The sequence below is a fragment of the Branchiostoma lanceolatum genome, chromosome 18 (genome assembly GCF_035083965.1).
Source record: "Branchiostoma lanceolatum isolate klBraLanc5 chromosome 18, klBraLanc5.hap2, whole genome shotgun sequence".
In the NCBI taxonomy this organism is placed as follows: domain Eukaryota; kingdom Metazoa; phylum Chordata; class Leptocardii; order Amphioxiformes; family Branchiostomatidae; genus Branchiostoma; species Branchiostoma lanceolatum.
Window position 1 is genome coordinate 11,044,642 of NC_089739.1, and position 23,155 is coordinate 11,067,796.

Below are 23,155 nucleotides of genomic sequence, written 5' to 3' on the forward strand. Positions count from 1 at the left end.
TTCAGTGCGAGAAACTAGCCTTTGTCAGGAAGCGTAACAAACTGTTCTGGTCGTTTCAAACAGATTAATTAGCAGCCATGGCAGCACATGCCTTCTAATATGAAAAAAAACGGTGTAATTATTGCATATATATATATATAACTTTCTAAGTCGCAATGCAAACATTCCTTAATGAGTTAGAATTTGTACAGTTGATATTTTCCCACCTGTGTCAAGCACGAATCGGACGACAATGTTAGGGATATCTTGGTGATGGTCTCCCACGGTATCATTTCTGCATGGAATGAAGTCGAACCTGTCTGATCGCTCTTGAGCTTATTGTGAGTTAAGCTATTGGGATCTTGATATTTCACCCATGACAATGGAGTGGCGATAGATAAAAATCTCAACTTTCTCTTGAGTGAAGCAGACAGTGTATGTGATTTTCGATGGTGCAACTGATTGATAATTTTTGTGGACATGATGACGGGGAGGCGCTCGCTTGTGGATTGGACCATTTTGAAATCGGCCCACGCTTTACTAGTAAATCTACGGATATACGTTTTACGTTGCATAAAGGTAAATTCCTACGCTTTACGTACGTAGATTGAAATCGACCAATTACGCACTACGGCTATTGTACTGATTATGTATTACGATAATTTTGGGCGGCTGCCTACGGATTACGAAGACAAAAAAGGCCTGATTACGCTTAATTGCGAAAAAGGGCATGCAGGCCCTCCCAAAGAACTCAAAAATGATTTTCCTAAGCGGTCCCGGCCGGAAACAAGAAGGTCAGGACGTACGTAGCAATTAAATCTTGAGGTTTTGGAGGTAGTAGATAAACATTAAATATTGCGAAATCAAATCGATGAAAGAAATTAGTTCTTTATCAACATTCACACAAAAATGACATCTACCAGCCTTTTTCAGCTGACTAGACATGATACTTTATTTCTTATTTTGGTTTTTCATATTAAAGCAATGTCGTAATTGGTGTAAAAACCTACGCATCCTGCTACACAACTTGAGGTACCGCCCTTGGCAAAAAAGGACAAAGCAATTCTAGACTTAAGTATTAAATGTGCATATATGCAATAAAGACATATGTCACAACTGTGCTAATTATGCAATTATGCTTATCATGTAATTAGTATAATCATGCTTATTGTTTTCATAAAGAAGCTCGATTATCGCTTGAAGTTTGATCAACAAATATTTGTGAGATCAATTCATTCTCACATGCACATGGTACGTAAAAACCAGCAAGAGGTCACAATGATAACGACACACAGGACTCACATATTCAGGACTCATATGATTTAAGCATTTTAAAAAATACGAAACCGACAAATTAATTGACTCAGTGTGCCATTTCTTATTACGACCGTCCTTATTGCTACGAAGACACAACTCTTATATGATTAAAAATACCATTAAAAGCAACATGCATTAAGCACTATGTTTCACAAAAACAGTTTGTTGGTATCATTATTACAACCTTGAAAATGACTTGCTTATAAAGCTCCAAATCTGACATTTTACCTCAAAGTTTAAACCATAAGATATTCACAGAGAGCTTTCTTTCTGCAGTGGTGATGAGATCTTGGCCCGTTGCCCTGGGTACTAGGTACACCCTGTGATGAAGGAATGAACGAAATCGTTATGAATGAAATGAGGAATGCCTATGACAAGTTTTAACTATGGCGATGAGAACCCAATGTGGATATTCAATAATGTCATCGTCATTTGAATAATAACAATTAAATGTAAAGTACCTGGAGCGACCTGGCAGAAGAAACGTGTTGTCATGTCGCATGGGTAGTCCGACCATTTTCCTTCTCCATGGAGGGTATCCAAACCGACACAATCACCATTCTCACCGCTAGGTTCCCCCGGATACCACGAGTTGTGCTTTTCAAGGGCAGAGCCATCCATCCACTCAAACTTTCCTTCTTCACGCTGGTCGTGTAGGCCAATCCAGTAAAAGAAACTCGGAGATTTAAAGGAGAATAGAAAGTCGTTGGTGTCATCGTCTCGGGGCATGGCGAGGGTTCCGCCATCTTGGAGACATGGCTTGGCTGAAGCTCTTGTGTGTTTCGAACACTTTGAAGCAGATTCCACGAAACTTTGTATAACCTTCGAGACAGGGCACTACAAAAAGAGAAACGTTTTACATCTATATTGCAGGGTGAAGAAAGTATGATAAGAATAGGGATCGGGCCCTTTTCAAGTGTGTCTGTGTGTGTGTGTGTGTGTGTGTGTGTGTGTGTGTGTGTGTGTGTGTGTGTGTGTCTGTCTGTCTGTCTGTGCGCAAATTTCTTTGTTTTCTGAACCGAAGTTTGCGATTCGTATGTTTGTCTTCATGCCACAGCTATAAAGTCCAGAGAATTGCATTCATGTAAGGAGACACGAAATACTAGTACGTCATGTTCAAAATCATTCGATAGAAACTAGAAGTGAAACCTCACCTGTATCAAACTCTGAGCGTCCGGATATTTGAGGATGGTCAGGTGGCCCAGTAGGACAGACTGTGCTTCTTGGTAGACCAGGAGGTCCAGGAGGCCCGACGGACAGAGGCCCAGCTGGCCCCATGCCCCCCTTTTCTTCTGGAGGTCCAGGAGGGCCGGCAGACAGAGGACCAGCCGGCCCCAAGGTTCCGTTTTCTCCTGGAGGTCCAGGAGGGCCGACAGACAGAGGACCAGCCGGCCCCATGGGCCCCTTTTCTCCTGGAGGTCTAGGAGGCCCGACAGACACAGGGCCAGCTGGCCCCATTCCTCCCGTTTCTCCTGGAGGTCCAGGGGGCCCGACAGACACAGGGCCAGCCGGCCCCATGGGTCCCTTTTCTCCTGGAGGTCCAGGAGGTCCAACAGACACAGGCATTGTTTGGTAGGAGGACATCTTTGATGATGCTTCGATAATAGAAGCTGCCACCGTGGTATACTCTTGTGTTGTCGATGGTTTAGTGTCTGCCATTGAAGCAGAATCTATAATGACACAAAAGGCACATTTCTAAGCCCAGTGTCCTTTATGAAATATATAATACTCAAGAATTTTCACATAATCAACACTTACTGTGATATCAGGTTGATTTACCTGGAGAGTTGTTGGTAACTGGTGATAGTGTGGCACGCTCCGAACTCAAGCTGTTAGAAGTTGATAGTGTTGTTGTTGAATTTCCTTCTCCAAAAGGGTCAATAGCATGTCTCATCTGTAATAGAAGACCGAATGTTATAGAGTTGCTGTATCTCTAACGACATTAGTTTCTCTCCCGGCCCATTAGTCAGGCCTCTAGAATCTTGATGATTAACACCTCAAAGTCAGGAGAACTGGGTACATTATAATCCTGTTTATTTATGCGTACATGCATTTACTAGCAGATACTATGTCAGACATGGAACTGCAAGTTAGCATGGTGATTGGGGTTGTAATGACTGGTTTCCATATGGTGACATGGAATAATGACCTCCTATTGGGTGGACCCAACCATCCTAGGGGGGTCCGGAGGCATTCACCCCCGGAAAATTTTCAAATATTGACCCTCTGAAACGCTATTTCCTGCATTTTGAGGGGCAAATTTTGCTGGTAGAATATGCTTATTTTGATGACATCTCTTTCGGTGAAAAATTACACAAAGGTTTCATGCTTGAATTTGGGGGAGGCGTGCCGTCATCGTGGTAAGATCGAATGTTTACACACAAGCTACACTTTTACATGCATATGTTGTATACAATCGGCAAATAAAATAAAATTTAGCACAACAAAACTTTATTACGCATCTACGTCCTACAAAAAATATAAACAGTGAACACGTACACTCACCTTTTGAACATTCTGTACGGTGCTGAAGAGATACAAGCCGGCAAAGATTCCCCCGAGTAAAACTATCCCCAGGACTGCAGCTGTTTTTGCAACATTACACATTCGGCGATATGAACACCCTAAAGAAAACGCCCATTATAAAAATTATAAGACGTCATTACCAAAAAACAATGACACACACACAATGAAATGAATCCTGGACGAGGAAGAAGAAAATAACATAAATAAGATTAAACCAACGTAAAATAAACAAATTATCACCTTGACTGAAATACAGGTTGGTATAAAGAAAATGTCGTATAAAGACAACACAAAATAGTATTTCTAGATGAGCCGAATTTTTTTCTTTACTACTATAAATTGCAGATGTTGGGGAAGTGCTATGGAAGAACATGTAGGGAGACTTCATCACAATGTTAGGAATAATTTAACGTGTAGAAACGTCTTACCGCAAGGTAGTTGCAGTGGAGCGTTTGGGACGTTCATCGGACTCGGGTTCGAGTCGTTTTGCTCTTCCATCTGATTCGGAGAACGCGCATTCGGGGGATGTCGGGGTTTAGATATGTTACTGCTATGACTGCCCAATGTTCCAATAGGATCTGAAAGGATTTGGTTTTGGTAGCTATGGCTGCTAGCGTCAGCAAAATTCGAGGTGTCATTATCGTTTTCAGGTGAGACAGATCTAGCTTCGTATGTCAGGTTTGGGCACATGTATGTTGTAGCATATGGCTGTTCTATATCGGCTTCATCAGAAGCGACTGTGATAGCTTGGCCCTTTCCAGCTGCTACATTACTTGTAGCTGATGTTTTGTTGTCATCGTCAAAGTGACGTGATGGTGTAGATGGCTCAGGGCAGGAAATGCCGTCATTGGTAGCTGGCCTAACAACGGATTTAGGACAAGTGGTAGACTCGTTTATTGGATAAGGGTCACCAGCCAATGGTTTGTACAAGGGATTCAGATCTTGAGCGTTTTGTGGGGACATTGGATTGGAATTTAGGGTGCATGATGCGTACATCGGATTTGGATCATCTTCGTTCTGCGGGCACATCAGATTAGAGTTCAAAGCGTTTGATGCGTACATCGGATTTGGATCATTGGCGTTTTGTGGGTCAGTGTTGAGGGTGCTTGGGTCGTATATAGGATTCGAGTCCCGGGCGTTTTGCGGGTCATTTGGGTTCATTGCACTATGCGCGTACATGGGATGATTATGAGCCTCGTCGTTATTCTCCTCATATCTATTGGGGAGGCAGGGATTTCCATCACATCCTGCGGTTTTTCGAGTTCCGTTTTCAGCACCTATTTGCGTCACGCTGACGTCATTGACGTCGAGGACTCCAGGTGAGACGTCAGAGTTGCGGTCTTCAGCCATGGTCGGTCGTCCTGCATGATGGTTATCAATGATAATACGAAGGATAATAGTTATCATTAGTTTTTAGTCTAGCTTAGTCCTACTTTGTGTACTCGAGTTATGTCGAAGTAAGGCCACACGAATTCACTTTTCTTGGACAGGACATCTCGGTTGGGCTGCCCCCGACTTTCGGAAGGGAAGTAAAATGATGGTGCCGTTTTCGAGGAGGTGCCTCTAGCACGTTAAAGAGAAAGGGCTAGCAAACCCTTTCAGCAACAAAAAAAATGCTGTCCGCCTTTTTACCGGGATACACCGGAATACCCATAAAGGAGGGTGAAATCTACCGATTTGGGAAATACATTATGCCCTGATCAGCAAACATCACAGGCTGCTGTATGTTGGCATTAGATAATGTATTTATTGCCCAGGAAAGAAGAAATCACTAGAAATTACTAATGGCAATCGGCGATGGCGACCCGGCCAGGCGCCATATTTGTTTTCATTGGGGATTACAATGTTTGTTTATATTTGATGAATATCCTAAATGATCCATACAGTTTTAGTCAATATATCTACTATTTAATCAGAATGAGATCAAAAGTATCATGAATTTCCCAGAAGATAGCGAAAAATGTTTTACCTGCTCTGGAGCCGTACATAGGGTTGGGTATTTTTGCAGCGGCGTCCGCTCGTGCCCTCCAATCAGTCTGAGGCTGCTGCTTAGGCGTGGTGCCTGGTTGAAAATTGTAACATTCTCAACAATGTTTAATGCAATTAATGGAAAAACAATCCTTAAACTTCACAAAGATCAGACTCAGATAAATACCGTCATCTTTATATAAGAAATGCAAGTTTCGAAAGCAATTACGTAGGATGAATATGACATGAATACGATGATGGTATCTTGGTAAACACCAGTTTTGAATACCCACTCTCTAGATTATTTTTTCAAATCTTAGCACGTTCTTACAAAAGAATGAAGATTTAGATGGTGTCAGGATGCAGATATGTAATAAGTGCGAACTCTTGGATAGTTCCTGGCACATTAATTACATACATATAATCCTATATCATCTATACACGCAGAAATTGTTTCAATCGATTGTATGTAACTCCGATAAAATGCCGCATATCAAGACAGAGATATTCAATATGATATTGTCCTACCCTGTTCATATATTTACCTATGTAGCCCAATTTATATACAACTCTATGCAAAAACGAGACATTCCGGACACAGAATACTATCATCGTTACCATTACATTGTATACAGTTTTAGCCATTAGAATGCACATTATTAGATCCATTGTTATTCATGTTATAGATAGTTATTTGAAATTGTAAAATATTAGAAATAGTCAGACTGTTATGTATCTACAAATTGCTATACATTGTACCCGTTACATTTGTCGCGCAATAAAGTTCTTTTTCTATAGGAAGTAAGATAGCGTGGTCGATCTTTGAGAAAGGTTTGTATAAAACATTTTTAACATGTCCAAATTTTTCATTGTACCACCGAACGCTGCATTATCCTTGCACACTAGAGGGCAAGGTTGCATTTGAAATTTTATCAGAGTGAGCAATTTTTTATCAAGAAAGTAAAACCACAAATTTTAAAGGCGGTGACTTTTCATAAAATGTCATATTCTTCAGTATCATAACGTTCTCAATTTTTGTTTACAATAAGGACTAATCTATTGCACCCTGTTTGCAACCCTTTTAGTTTAAATACAAGGCTACCTTTACTGCTCTATAGTCCAACAGACAAAAAGGCTACACTTAGTGTGTTTGCCAGCGGTGTGTTGTGGGCAATATCTAAAACCCAAAACCACTGGCCTCAGCTACCAGAACCTTTCTGTACAGATGTATAAAATCATATAACTCCTTTCCACAACACATCAAAACATCCACAACTTCACTGATAAAAAAATTCCTCAAAGAAATACTGATTACACTAAAGCACACAAATAAGTCATAACAATACTGGTGGTAGCTGAATGTATGTACATAATGTATTTCAAGTTGACCTTGGACCTCTCACACTCTTTTGTATTGCATCAAATTTGATTCTGTTCATCACTGTCTGTCAATTGCAGATGTCGTGTATCACATTTGATTTTGGTCATGACTGTTTATCATTTGTATATGTTTTCTTCCCTGTATTTTGATTTTAATGTATTTAATGTGAATGGAATCCAGGAAGAATAGCGCATGATTTGTAAAACTTACGCTAATGGAGATGCGAATAAAACAAACAAACAAACAATCTAAAACAAAGATAGACGCAGAGACACACAGACATGAAGACACACCTGTGCTATAAGCCAGGGATTGCTGCTGCCCTCCCGACATGATGCATCTTCTCACGCTTCTTATCAGCGAAGTAAACATGTCCTGAACCAGACAAGACGCTCGTCGATTTAAGCGTACATCGAATCTTAAAGCAGTTTCTAACTCTGATTACTGTAACTTACCAAGAAAACAAAAGATAAACGCCTACAATATTGGCTACAGACGTCATACTTTGAATAGCCCAGACAAACAATTCGGCAATTTACTACTGAAACATGGTTTAAAGGAATGTCATTTGTGGCTGTTACTTTGCACGAAAGCTGTAATAATTTTTCTAAACGTTTACGTAACGTATGTGCTAGAGAAAACAACCTCTTGAAAACATTTTCAATTTAATTAGATATTCATCGTAAATACATGATAAAGTTTTTTAAGAAACTCTTCCGTATATTATATCTCTTCTTACTATAGACGATTTCAATCATATCGTTTGAACCCCCTTAAAACATTTCTTAAACGTTAAGAAGAGTAAGGATAAGAAACTGATATTTTCAGAGTGCAGACAATAAGTGAACCTCTATTGCAGTTTTCTTTTCTACTTATACTTTAAGATTCCAACTGGTTTTCTTCAGTTACTGAATGCTGTGGGAATCGGCAACAAAATACTGATCAAGCAAGCGCAGATGATGATGAGAATGACAAAGATCCACAGGTTACATCTAATCACTTTTTATTCGTTTGTATGAGCTTGTGCACATATACTTCCCATTTACTTCACATTATAGATCCGTTTGGCAATCTCTTAGGTAAAGTGAAACATGCCTCATAAAGTATGAGGCATTTCGCCTCCCACAATAAAGAGGACACTAATTACTAACACAACTCATTTACTTCTTACAATCAAAGCAATAGAAAATTTGAAACATCTTTAAAAGAAAGGAATTTGATTAAATTTCAAATACTATAGTTTGTAAACAACTTGAGTCACCTTCACATTAAAAAAGTAGCATGCGGAGTCCAAATGGACCTTGTTGTCAACTTTTGATATTCACTAAGTCCTTAATGACAATGTAAATCTTACAATTCATAATTACATTTCTTCCCTCCAGATAAGCTGTCTTAACCAGTTGTTATTAAATTTAAGTTAACCCTCGGTAACTTCCTAGCCTTGTATTGTTGCACCCTTAAGGAAATTAAATATAAAAACAAACAATTTTCTTACTACAAAGTAAGTAGATAGAACTATATAATATTACAATTCAAAGGAGTTTGCAGATATGCTGAATTTTTCACAAACAGCAGGTCATTTCTTTACTTCTCAAGTATTCCATGATACAAATGTACAAATCCAGCAAGATGCCATTTTCTTAAATGAATACTATATTCACTCCAAAAGCTGTATTCCACTAAAACTATATTCTCGTTGATTTCTGGGTGCTGAATTTTTCTTTCTCCAATGATTCTAGAATCCAATCAGCGTCCTTTCTAGCTCTGATTACTGTAACTTACCAAGAAAACAAAAGATGAACGCCTACAATTTTGGCTACAGACGTCATACTTTGAACAGCCCACACAAATTATTTGGCAATTTACTAATGAAACATGTTTTCCAAGAAATATTATTTGTGGCTGTTGCTTTACACGAAGGCTGTAATGTTTATTGTGAACGTTTATGTAACGCATGTGCTAGAGAAAACAACTTCTTGAAAACGTTTTCAATTTACATATTCATCGTAAATACGTTTTTGAAGAAAATACTCAGCAGATTGAATTTTTTTACTGTATAGACTATTCCTATTATGTCGTTTGAAACCCGTAAAAAGACGTTTGTAACAAAATGTAAAAACGATTAAGTATTAGTAACTGATATTTTCACAGCGAAGACAACAGGTGAACCTGTTGGGAATTTGGCAGCAAAAAATGATCAGGCAAGCACAGATAATGATGAGAATGACAGAGATTCACAGGTTACATCTAATCACTTTTTATTAGTTTGTATGAGCTTGTGCACATATACTTCCCATCCACTTCACATTATACCTCTGCTTGGAAATCTGGTTTTCATCTTTTAGGAAGCATGCCTCATAAGTATGAGACATTTAGCCTTCCACAATAAAAAGGACACTAATTAATATTACTAACACAACTCATTCACTTCTTACATTTAAAACAATAGAAAATTTGAAACATCTTTAAAAGAAAGGAATGTGATTAAATTTCAAATACTATAGTTTGTAAACAACTTGAGTCACCTTCACATTAAAGAAGTAGCATGCGGAGTTCAAACGGACCTTGTTGTCAACTTTTGAGATTCACTAAGTCCTTAATGACAATGTAAATCTTAAAATTCATAATTACATTTCTCCTCCCCAGATCAGCTGTCTTAACCAGTTGTTATCAAATTTTAAGTTCATCCTCGGTAACTTCCTAGCCTTGTTCTGCTGCACCCTCAATAAAATTAAAGAAAAAACAAATGATTTCCTTACTACAAAGTATGTAGACAAAACTATATGGTAAACATCGAAACACTCTACAAATCCTTTGTAAATTTTCACCAACGGTTCGTTTGCATTTATATGTAAGGTGGAAGTCTTACTTATCATCTCTATTACAGAGGAATAACCTCTTATTCCTTGTGATAACTGGTGATGCTTCCTCGTCACGCTTTTCATTATCTCTTATCCCTCAAACTCCTCAACGTGGTCCGTTTGGACACCAGGCGTATATTTTAAAATGAACATGTTTGATCCCCAAAAACTCCATCCGTGACTTTTTCAGTAAACATTAGATTTTTACTCTCCTTATATTTACGGAGATTGGCACAATGTTGTGGACATTTTGGAATAATGACAGTGTTCTGAAAGCATGACATTTTTTACATTTCTGATCTTTGTGCATACATTATGATAATGAACCATAATTTTTCACACCCCAACGTGTAAAAAGTATTCCTCTTACATTGATGAGCAAAGTATGTACAAAATGTATGTGGGGAAAAATGTTACTAAGCAGAACATAATTTGGTCATTAAGTTACAAAAATGTAGAGCTGTTGTTGAGACTTAATGAGTGCCGAGAGTTAAAGTTCACGATGTAGTTCACTGAAGTTTTTTTTTTATCACACACAGACACAGTTATATCATAACATATTGCTATTGACCAGACCATGGTATACAAATTTGAAAGTTAGTTTCGAATTACAGTATGTATCTCTCTTGGTAATATTCAATTACAGCACTTATTCTTCTACTCTACCAAATTGCTATTTTCTATACTTGCTTTACAACAGGTCGATGACATCATCTCATTAGCTGAGTATCGAGATGTGAATCGGAAACAAAATCAAGGGACTGGATTCAAATGTCGTATAATTCTTGTCACTGAATGTAAACATTTAGTCATCTGTTCGTCATTCTAAATAATAAGCCGATCTCCATGAAATAAGAGAAAATGGAACATAAACCGTTTTACACAAGCGCTAATGTTATGTAAAGTAACATTATACAAACACATATTTTTCTGCTTAGCTCCTGCATTATCTTGAGACTCTATAAGTCATAAAGTTATTTTTCTTACTAAAATTCTCATGCAAATGTTGTTTTTATATTCAAATCTCAAAGGTTCTAAGAAAAAGGTAGACGGTCTAAGAACCGTCTCACAGTGAGATCTCAGTCTACTGCCGATGTACGTCCTGTAAAGAAATGAATGAAAAATTATTGAGTAAAATGAAGACTATTTTGACGACAATTCGAATTCAAAGATGAAATCTATAGCTAATGATGTTATCATTTGGAATGATGTAAATAAATTGTGTTTTAGTCAGCCGTACCTGGAGCGACCTGGCAGAAGAAGCGTTTCCTGATCAAGCAGGGGAAGTCCAACCAACATCCTTTTCCCCTGTAGCGGCCAAAAACGACGCAACAATATTTGTATTTAGGTCGTCCCGCATACCACGAATGGAACTTCCCCAGTTCAGAGCCATCCAACCACGCAAAATTTCGTTCTTTATGCTTATAGCGCAGGCCGATGAAGTAATGGATACCTGGCTGCTGTAGGGAGGATAAAAAGGCATTGGTCTCGGCGTCTCGGGGCATGGCAAGGGTGCCGCCATCTTTGTGGCAGATACTGACTGCTTCGCCGAAGGTTTTTGGTGTGTTGTAGACCTTGTAGCAGGTTTCGCGCCACTTTGTATAACCTTCGAGAAAGGACACTGGAAAAAAATCGTTTACTTTAATACAACAGGGCCTGGGATGGTAAACGTGATACTGAAAAAGGATCTAGACTTTTTTCCCAGCGAAAACCTTTCATTACATTAAAGTCAGTCTCTACCTCCCAGAATGTGCTTGGGCATGTGTTTGTGTGTGTGTGTGTGTGTGTGTGTGTGTATGTGTGTGTTTGTGTGTGTGTGTGTGATTGTGCGTGTGTCTGTGTGCATACGTTTGTCTGTGCTTGCATAACATTTTGTAACGCGTGCTTGTCCTCAATCCAAAATAACGTAAAATTCCAAACATTTCCCTCGAAACTAAAAGTGATACCTTACCTCCATCTAACTCAGATCCTCTGGAAGTTTGTGGATGTTGAGATGGTCCAGCAGGGCAGCCTAGCCTTCCGGACAGACCAGGCAGCAGTTGACGACCTTTCTTTGCAGGATATCCAGGTGGCCCGACAGACACAGGACCAGCTGGCCCTGGACGTCCAGGAGGCCCCACAGACTGAGTGCCAACTGGCATCATGGCCCCCTTTTCCCCTGGAGGTCCAGAAGGTCCGACAGACACAGAGCCAGCTGGCCCTATGGCTCCCTTTTCTCCTGGACGTCCATGAGGCCCCACAGACACAGGGCCAGGTGGCCCCATGACCCCCTTTTCCCCTGGAGGTTCAGGAGGTCCGACAGACTCAGTGCCAACTGGCCTCGTGGCTCCCCTTTTTCCTGGAGGCCCAGGAGGTCCGACAGACACAGGGCCAGCTGGCCCCATGGCTCCCTTTTGTCCCGGAGGTTCAGCTAGTTCTACTGGTTCTACTTCTCCTGAAGGACCAGGAGGCCCCCTTGCACCAATTTCTCCAGGAGGTCTGGGAGATCCTGACATAAAAGAAGTTAATGAAAACAATTCTTGATTCTCCATAAATGCGTCACAGTCATTTGCTCTAATCATAAAACACGATATGAAATTGTTTTAGTGCACTCGGCGAACCTAAGAAATTGAGTAATCCTTTGAAAATGAGACGTACCTTTATCTAAGCAATTTTTTAAATCATTAACGTTTCGGAACAAAATTAGCAAAAGTATGCTTACGTTCTAGCTCAGCAAGACGAAGTTCAGTTCGCATGTTCAGTCTGGCCATCTGCTGAGAGTTGGTGGTGACTTTAACTGTGTCAATAATAAAAATTTGACTTTAATCCTACAATACGTGTCCGTAACACATTAGATGATCTCTATAATTTTGGAAAAATACATTTGGGATTAGCTAAAAGCTAAAAGGACTCAAGCAAACCCGTTTTTTGTTGTTAGAAGATGTGGTGTCTTGGTTTACACATTATGTAGATGATATCAAATTCATAATGTCTGACTTATAAGCCCTATTCTTACTGTCGATGTTTTGGATAATCAAAAGCTATGTATGCCGTATTTTGCCATCCTAGTTATTGTCACGTTCCCTAACGACTACAGAAACATTTAGTAACGTAACCATGTACACATATTTTCAGATAAATATGAATAAACTATGATACAGAATACAAATATGATTCCATTTCAGATTGACGCTGCAGTTTCCCTCGTGAACCTGAGCTATTAGAGTTACCATGCGTAATAACAATAAAACTTGTGCATTTTCAAGCAATAAAATGAACTAACCTGCGAAATATGGCAGCAGTATGGCGTTGATGACGACGAACAGAACGCTGGTGATATGCCACAACTTCTTACACAGGCCCAAACATTTCTTCCTCTTGCTGTTACCATCTGCAGCGTAAGTCGCATCTGTTCGAAGAACCAAGATTTGATTAAAGATTAAGAAAGAGAAGTTGAGATGAAGTATGCCATCAGGCCTTTAAAGTAGATAGCAATGGTGCAATGAATTTTGTACTTTATGGTGCTAAGTTTTCAGGTCTGAAGTTGCCAAGTATAAGGGAGCGTCAGCATTTCATCCCAATTGAAACTGCAATCCTATTAGAAATGCAACCCGAAAACAGCTAGTCAGAGCTGGGAATCGATCGCATAGAGACATTATTTGCCTTGTATTGCAACTTACGACTAGGAAAGCCTCGTGGTGATAAAAGTTGAAGACTTATAGGCGATCTCACAGATATCAAATAAACCGATGATTGACTGGGAGGCTAAAATAGAGATAAAGCGTCAATCGTTTTGTGACTGAGAATGATATTATGAATAATCAAGAGAGCAGTCAAAATTTCGCATGCGGCAGTTGTAATGCTTTACCTGCTCTGGTGACGTACATAGGGTTGGGTATTTTCGCAGCGGTGTGTGCACGTGACCTCCAATCAGTCTCAGGCTCCTGCATGGGTGTGGTACCTGGTTGAAAATTACAATCACCTTAAGTCAACTATACCACAAGCTGAATTGTTCAAGTTTTAGTTTTGAATCAATCTTTAGAAATAGAACCTTAAAGGAAACATCTACACAGATTTAGTTTTAATATGATATATTCATAGTTGGCGTAATAACCAAAAGACCGAAAAGAAAATACATCAAATTAGTATCATAAAGTCCAATAGGAAAGAGATAAAAATTGATAGTCAACTATACCACAAGCTGAATTGTTCAAGTTTTAGTTTTGAATCAATCTTTAGAAATAGAAACTTGAAGTAAACATATACACAGATTTGGTTTAATAATGATATATTCATAGTTGGCGTAATAACCAAAAGACCAAAATGAGAAAAAAATACATCAAATTAGTATCATAAAATCCACTAGAAAAGAGATAAGCATTGATAGTCAACGATACCACAAGCTGAATTGTTCAAGTTTTAGTTTTGAATCAATCTTTAGAAATAGAAACTTGAAGTAAACATGTACACAGATTTGAAAGGTCAGGCTTTGTGAAATAGTTTGTGTTTATGTTAACAAATACATTTTAGTTTTTATCGAATAAACCTTGAACAAAGCTTTACAACATGGGCCCCATTCTATCTCGGAAATAAAAATTACTACATGAACGTTTAATGCACATTTACCCAATTAGAAAATGTTAAGATGCACTGTCAAATGAGAAGTTGATATGGAAGATTTTAATCTTTTATCTACCAAATCAACCTCTGCTTGGTCATTATCAAAAATGAAAGATACCAAAGATGTCATTTCTTTATAGAAGAAATTCAAAATCAATCAGAAAACATCTAAGATTGGAAGGGTGAATCTGGAGGGTCTAAAACGGATCATGCAAAATGCCGATACCTCCTGTGTTCCCAGTCTGAGACTGCTGCTGCCCTCCCGATCCCAGCATGGTGCCACTTGTACTGTGAACAAAAAACACGTCCAACACCAGGCAAGGCGTTTACTGATCTAATCAAGGCTCAATAGCCAAACCAGTCTGCTTATTTGATTACCGAAAACAACAGAAAACAAAAAAAAAGAAGATCTAATTGTCCCGTATTTGATTGGCTACAAACGTCACTCTTTGAAAGTTTGAGACAAATGTCATAAGACCTAATAAGACCTTAGATCATCTAATACTGAAACATGATTTAAAAGGAATACCATTTCTGGCTCCCTTTTTTTCGAAATATGTCATCTTTATTGCGTATGATTATGTAAGCATATGTTGGAGACAAACAACTTATCTATACAAGATTATGCATTTGAAAAGTCTTCGTCAATAGTAAGACGGGCGTTTTTTTCATAAACTCCTAAAGTACATAATTTTACAGAAAACGTTTTCAAAGATACGATCGGTGACAGTCCAAAGTGACACGAAAATAAGAAAACTGTTTGAGGACGGTGTACGAATAAATTAACCTACTCTCCAAGCAGATGTTGGTGGGGATGATTGTGACCTTTTTATCATAAGTCCCGGTGGGGAGAGTCTCTTGGTGGGGAGAGCGGACAAAAAACGGGGCATATGATAAAAAGGTCATAATATTCCCCACCAATATCTGATTGGAGAGTCATAATAACCTAATTTCAAGCGAGTTGCACTCGCTCACAGCAACTGTTTCCTGTGCACTGCATTCTCTTACCAAAACTTTGCGACGTGTGTTTTTGTTTTAAACTTTATTTTACAGCTAACTACTAGTAGGTACTCCATTGATGAAGAATAACAGTTAACGCAGTTAGTGAAAGAAAGCTCTTTAGTTATGACTGTACGATAATTTTCCCTTACTAATTTTTGAGAATAATGTTTTACTGACAGTGTATAAATACAGAGTTTTGATAATCAATAATGCATACCCGCCCACACAAACATGTTGCAATGTTTTCTCGAAAAATTATATGATTAGTCTCAGCTTGAAATTCTTTAACGGTAGTACGATATGTATTAACAATTCTACAAGAAATACAGGAACCTTCAGCTGTCCTTTCGACATGATATAACCTGACATGTTTCTAGACAAAAAAAGCAAAAACGTGTCCCATATGAGAAAGTGTACTTTACAGTTTCGCGGACACCGAAATCAAAGGCAAGTTAAATCAATGGCAAGCTATGTTGGATATGAAACAGGCAACAATATTTTCACAGTTGAGACAAGATTATTTGACTACTTAATGCTCGAGAAAGGTTTAAGATGCAATATTCGTTATCCTTTTTGTCCCGATTCTGCTCTTCCGTATTCAAATATGCGTCTAAATTTTGTCCCAAAATGTTCCAGATGTCTTTTCCGTATTAACCAGTTCAATCCGGAATGTGCTGGCGTTTGCAAGCAATATCACAGCTGACATGTTCAGTGAATACGACATTATCTTTATGATCCATTCCCAAACGTTTTATTGTTTTTTCAAATGTGCATTCTACAACAGAAGAAAGCCCAGACATTTCAGACAGCCCTGTACTTTTCATCCTCGCATTTCGAAAGCAATGTTTGAAAGAATCTACTGCAGGAATGGACATATAATTTTTAAGAGTTCAAGTAACGAAAAAACATACCCACATACTCCCACGTTTTCCAATTACGCCCACCATAAAATATTGTTCTTTTATTCTTTCTGCTCAAAGAATTTCGTTGATTAGTCTATCCCTGGGGGTGTTTTTATATAACCCAGCATTTGATCAGCAGTGGCTGTACAATACAGAAATAAAGTTCTTCATTTGATTTCCGAAGACATGTTTGCCCATTTTTCAAATTGATTCTTTCATTGATTTTCATATAACAAACAGAAAACAACAGAAAAACAAAAATGTATTACACAGAAGTCAAATAAACTGTCGCAAAATCATTGTCTGTACAAATTCCTATAAAGTAAATCAACAATAATATACAAATGATTTATCTCAACAAAACTTTTGAATCAAACCAAATTAGGAAGGTAACAAGTTACCTTTACAAATAACATTGATTATAGCAACATATTCAATCGAATAAAGATAACATTGATCCTTTAAGGCCCCCTCTCATTGGGCTGAGGTACTGTGGCGGTAGCGTGCGGTAGCGTGGAAATGGCTACCGCCGCAGTGCCGTGCACAGACCTCAGCGTACCGTCCTAGTGACGTACCAGTGCCGTACCAGTGCCGGTCCACACCGCCGGCGTGCCGGTTGAAATGGCAATTTTTTTAAAAATTTGAAAAAAAACGCAAGTGACAAAGTGCCGCGCGCTCGCCGGGAGCTTAAGGCCCTGTCACACTTGTGCGTATAACATGAGCGTGTGAGTTGCGTGTAAACATTTTTGTCATACGCCGGCGTGCGCCCAATACGCACCTAATGCGTTTCTCAATCGTTTTGTGATAGTTTTAGGCACGCAGGCACACGCAAGGCACGGCCCAGCACGCCTGATAGTTTTGAAACTACCGAAAACTTTCGTGCGAACGCTGGGACGCAGCTCAGACGTTATAAGAACGTAGTTCACACGTCCGACATCGGTCGAGTAAGGTACGAGCGCGCTTTGTGTTTGCGTTCCAATCGCCGTAATGCGCTACTCTTGCGGCACGATCTCTGCGCAGCGACCACATCGCGCACTTGCAGCGCAGATACAACGCATGATGATCGACCGTATAGCGAATTAGAATATACGTCACGAATTAGTGTCGTTCGTCCTGCGATCGGGCAGCGCATTGCACGTACCAGTAGCGCCTGACAAACGCACAGATAGCTAACGGATATCGTTCACATAGCGTGCCCGACGAACATCCGGGGCATATTCCAGATTTGGTATAAATACGAGGGCACCTCTGACTCCAGGGTGGATAGACCTTCCGAAAATGGCAGATCCAGGCCATAACCGGCGACACCCCATGCTTGCTGTCATCCAACACCAGCATGACATCGTCAACCTACAACTCCATCTCCTTCGTCAAAGAAAGAGAAGAAGGAGAAGAGCAAAGGACCATCTGGGTCCGGCCGTGGATAGAGAGAAGACAACAGTTTGGGATCTAACACCAATTAATGGTGGAGCTACGAAACGAAGACACAGGGGCCTTCCATACTTACACTTCTCATTGGTTGTGACACGTGCCGGACTAGTGGCCGCAAGAAAGTACAAGTGGCAAAAATCCATTCGTCCCTCTCAGTGAGGTCCTTGGGCCCATCTCCGTTCTTCCTCTTGTGTAGCCTTGTGAATATGTCCTTAATGGACCTCCACCAACCTTTCAAGTAGGTGGCTGTCTTCTCCAGCTCTTTCGCCTTTTCGTTTCATAGAGCTTCTTTTAAATCTGTACGTTTGTAGCGGATCAGCTTACTGTTCCAGAGTATATCGTTCTCCTTGATCCATTCCACCAAAGCCTTTTCTACCGCTCAGCATCTGGGGAGTAGCTGGTCTTCTTTGCTCGTGGCTTTTGGGGGGTAGCAGACGAGGCCTGAGGTGATGGTGATCCGGAGGTCTGCTCCTTCTCACCACTCTTGTTTGCAGGTTCGTGACCAGGGGAGTGAGACTGGACAGCTTCGCCTGATGGGGCCGAGGGACTGTCTTCAGTACCATGGCCAACACAACCATCACGGTCACCTACAGCATCAGGGGTGTTAGACGCCTCAACGGGTGATCCAGAATTAGACGAGCCACAGCCACGGCCATGGCTAGCGTGGGTGGAAGAGCCACGTTTCGGCCGGCGCCCCATGTTGTTCTTGTAGTCGAGTCTGAACTTGTAATAAAAGGAAAAGCAGGCAGCAGCTGTCGTTTCAGCACATCTTAAACCTGGGGTACGCTCGTAATTCGATTAGCAGTCGTCGGAAGTGCGCCAGGCATGCGGCAGGCAGTCGTTGTGGGCATTCGGAATGCGCTCAGCACACGCACCTGATGCGCAGCCATTCGCTGCAAGGATAAGAGTATTGCGCACTTCATATGCAAATAACACGTGTCTCAAACGCATTGGATGCGTTGAAGTCGTTATTCACACGCTATATGTGCGCCGCGCATAACTGGAAAAAAATTGATATTTTGAGCGTACAACTGCGTGTTGTCAAAATTCAACACGGAACTCACGCGCAATGGCTTATACGCACAAGTGTGACAGGGGCTTTACCGGGAGCTCACCGCGCGCGCTATTGTGTAAAAGTGATATGTCAGTTTCAAGGTTATACGTATATTCTATAACATGTATAACATTTTTTGCACCAAGTGTAATTAAGTGAAAAGCCATTCATCCCTTGAAATCAATTGTTGAGGCACTTTTATGATTGTACATTATATTTTGATTCATCGACAGCACTACGATGTCTGATTAATTGAAATCACTACCATGAATCTACAGTCGGTCCATCTCCCTAGCTATTGATCTGTTTAAGAGTTTGCAATTGGTTGAACCCATTTTACTGCATTGTAGTGAGGTTGAGGATTGTAGCTGTAGATGTTCTGATCTTTTCATTGGGATATTGCTTAATCCCACTGAAAATTAGATCCCTACATTGTACATTTATTCAAGTACGGAAGTTGATAGACTGCAAGCTAGTCGCTTAGTAAAGAAATCAGACCCCTCGTCTACCCGTACTCGCTCTGCTCTTGTGCCTTTCAAGAAATACAGTGATAAACTGAACTTGATATACCAGTCAGACACTGTATCCCAAATTTTACTCAATGTTTCGCCGTAAGGGGTGAATTAGGAGAATTCCAATCGATCGTTGACAGTAAGAGTGACTAATTTACCTACTGACAGAGTTGTTGATAAATGCCAGGATTATTAATAAAACACACGACACTTCAATCGAAGAAGACCATGACTAGGCTACTGAAGTTCAGGACATTATCATACAATGTAGACATGTTTGACGTGGCCCCGCAGTCAATGCTAACCATTTTGGAAATACATTTCAAGAACGTCTGAAAGACTCGATTCTCCCTGGTTTGAGGGAACCAATTAGGAATATCAGTAAACTCCACACATGTATAAAAATCAACAACCACTTTGGTAAGGAAGAATATATTACATAGAATAATCATAAACCGTTTGTAAAAAGCATAACTAAACTGAGAATCAACGCATATTGTCTAGAAATTGAAAAGGATCGACACCACAACACACCAGGCACTCAGAGACTGTGTCCCACATGTATGAAAATATTGAAGATAAATTCCATTTTGTGATGGCATATCCTACTTATGGTAAAGAGAGAGATGCGTCGTTACAAAGTATTACTACTAAAACAAACTTCACCCTATCAGGCTATCTGGTACATATAACAATATTCCCCATGTATTGTTGTCACGTCCAACTCCTCAGTACCGCCTACATAGGTCAATTTCATTTTACTTCATTCTAAAAGTGAGGGAAAAAATCATCCATAAATGGCTATATTGTAATTCATACACTGTTATCGATACTATATTGTGCTTATAATTGTAGGATAGGTTAACCTTGCATTATTGTTGATTTACTGCCATACATTGTACTATGTGCGATTGTCGAGCTTGCTCATCTGGGCTTCAAACGCAAATGCACCGCACGTCAGTGAGGGTGCAAAGGAAAATTGTTTAAAAAAACGCGACGGTGCCGGAAAAATCTGGCGTGGCAGTGCCACCGCAGTGCCGCAGCTCAGTGAGAGGCGGCCTTAATCAAATGAAATAATTCCTGAGAAAAACCATAACAAATAAGGGATCAAATTGTTTACCCAAATTTAACTGATGCTGCAAGCCCAACATTTGATACGTTTTTAATACATTTTTAAACAGGCCCTTGGTAGAACAATCCATCCATTCAAATTTTCAATATCTCGGTAACTTTCTAGTAAAGAATGTAAAATATATGTCTTCATAGATGTAGAATCACAGTTTGCGTTGTTGCAGTAAAAGCAAAGAGCTACGTACTCAATTGGAGATTGGAGTTTGCTTGATTTGTTCCTTGTGTGTTCACTTTTTGTAGAACAATCTTAAAGATACAGCCTATATTAAAGTATTGCTACATGTATATAGAATCATGTCATTTGAAGTCCTATCTTGGAGTTTGATTTAATGAATAATGTATACCCGCCTATTCACATATCTTCCAATCACACCCACCTGAAAATGTCATTCTATTGTTCTACTGTTTGTTGTAAAGCAATTCGTTGATTAGTCTCTCCTTTAAAGTTTCACCATATAATTACTGTTCGATCAGAATCATTGATACAATAGAGAGTGAAACCTTTATAAAGTATATCAATTCAAAAAGATAAAAACTTTATTTTGCCAACATTAGGACAGCTGCTGCGCCCCGGGCATGGCGCTACTTTTGAAAATCTGAGAACAAAATCTTTTGCCTCGGGAGTAGGTTGGTTTCTATTGTGAATGCGGACTTAAAGTAAGCTGTATTTTTTTTGATTACGTAGGAAAATCAAAAAGAAAACATGAAAAGGAATCGTATTGGATAAGTAACAAAGAACCCTTTTTGTACAGTCGAGACAAATCATTAACACCAAATTGTTGAGTATACACTATAGTAGAGGAAATATCATTTTTCAATGGTTGTTATTTTCTATGCAAGTCTCATCTTTGCAACGTTTATGTGTGTGTGTGTGTGTGTGTGTCTGTGTGTTTGTGTGTGTGCGCGTGTGCTACTCCAAAACATTGACACTGCTGTTTCGTTTACAAACTATGGAAATACATTTGTTACATGTTTTATATCCCAGGAAGCCTACATTTCAAGAGCGTAGTCTACACAATACGCAAATTTTAGTTTCTTCTTGTATAATTTTAGATCCTACCTAATTATAAGGTTCCTAGCATTTATTTATTTACTTATCAAAATTGCAACAAGGCTCTTTGTATGATTTTTGCACCAAATGTACGCAGCTAAGTACGGATTAAGAATGAGAATGACAGAGACATGTCATATCCATTCATTTTCTTTATTAGTTTCTTAAGCATACTAGTATGTCTGTCGCTTCACACCGTAGCTTTGTTTCCTGTTAGTACAGATTAGTCAGCTCTTGGTTATCACGTTTTTTTCTGCAACACATCTGCATATCACTCATAAAAGCAAGCTATTCAAAGTTTTAAAGTGCGAATTAGGTCATCATGGATTGCCTTCCAAATTGGATGGGCCACATCGGCCTATATGTAATATGTCAAAAGTTACATACATTTTGGCAGTAGCAAAAGAGCTGAACATTAAGACAAGCTACATAAGTTCTTTTAAAAAAATATATACATTTAGCACTTCATACAAAAAACACACACAAATAACAAACACACCTTTTCGATTACATCATGAAGAATAGGAGCTGTGTATTTTGGTTCCGCAATGTGTACGTAGCATTGATTAATTTTGACACAATTTCTTTCCTGAACTCTAAACACCAGTGTTTTGCAGCCTAATGTGGAACAGCTAAGCAGCAAATAAGAATATGAAAATAAGATAACATACACGGAAAGCTCTACAGATCTACAGATCCGTTTTAACGATTAATAATTTTTGATTGACACATCACGTTGGTATTCTTACTTATTCACCTAAATCCAGATATATGATCTTTTTCCATTATTTTGCTAGTTGTTGATTCTCAGTCAATAAGACCTTTTTCATGTTAAAGTTCACTGAATATATCTGTGTCATGCACAATTTTAAAAGGGTATGATATAGAACTAATAATTTTCAAACCAACATATACAATGCTAAGTATCGTTTTTAACATCACACAAGTACATTTTGCTTTACTATTACTTAATTACAAGGGCTGTTATTTCTTATTAGGCTTTTTCTTTTACTTCATGTCTACCACGTTATCTCAAAATCTAAGCTTTCCCATTTCTGAAGTATGAAATGAGATTGAGAATTTTAACTCTCAAAAACAAAAAGCAACTCACTTGAATTAGATTTCATACAATCCTGGTCAATGGGTGTAAACAGCCTTGCGTTTCTTTATCATCATAAACAGATCAATGGTCTTGAAATAACAAAAAGTTCGACAAAAAAATCTTCTGTACAACCTCTAGTTTTTTATAACACTGCACAAGTATATATTATGTTGTTAGTAATTAGATCCTACATTATGGTGAGGTTAAATCCTTAGTAGTAGTCCACTGTGTTCTGCTGCTACAGTACAGTGGTCTGAACATTTTGCATTTACAATATAATCACTCAAAAATGTTTTTCTGCTTTAAATTCCCATTCAACAAACTGATACGAACAACTAG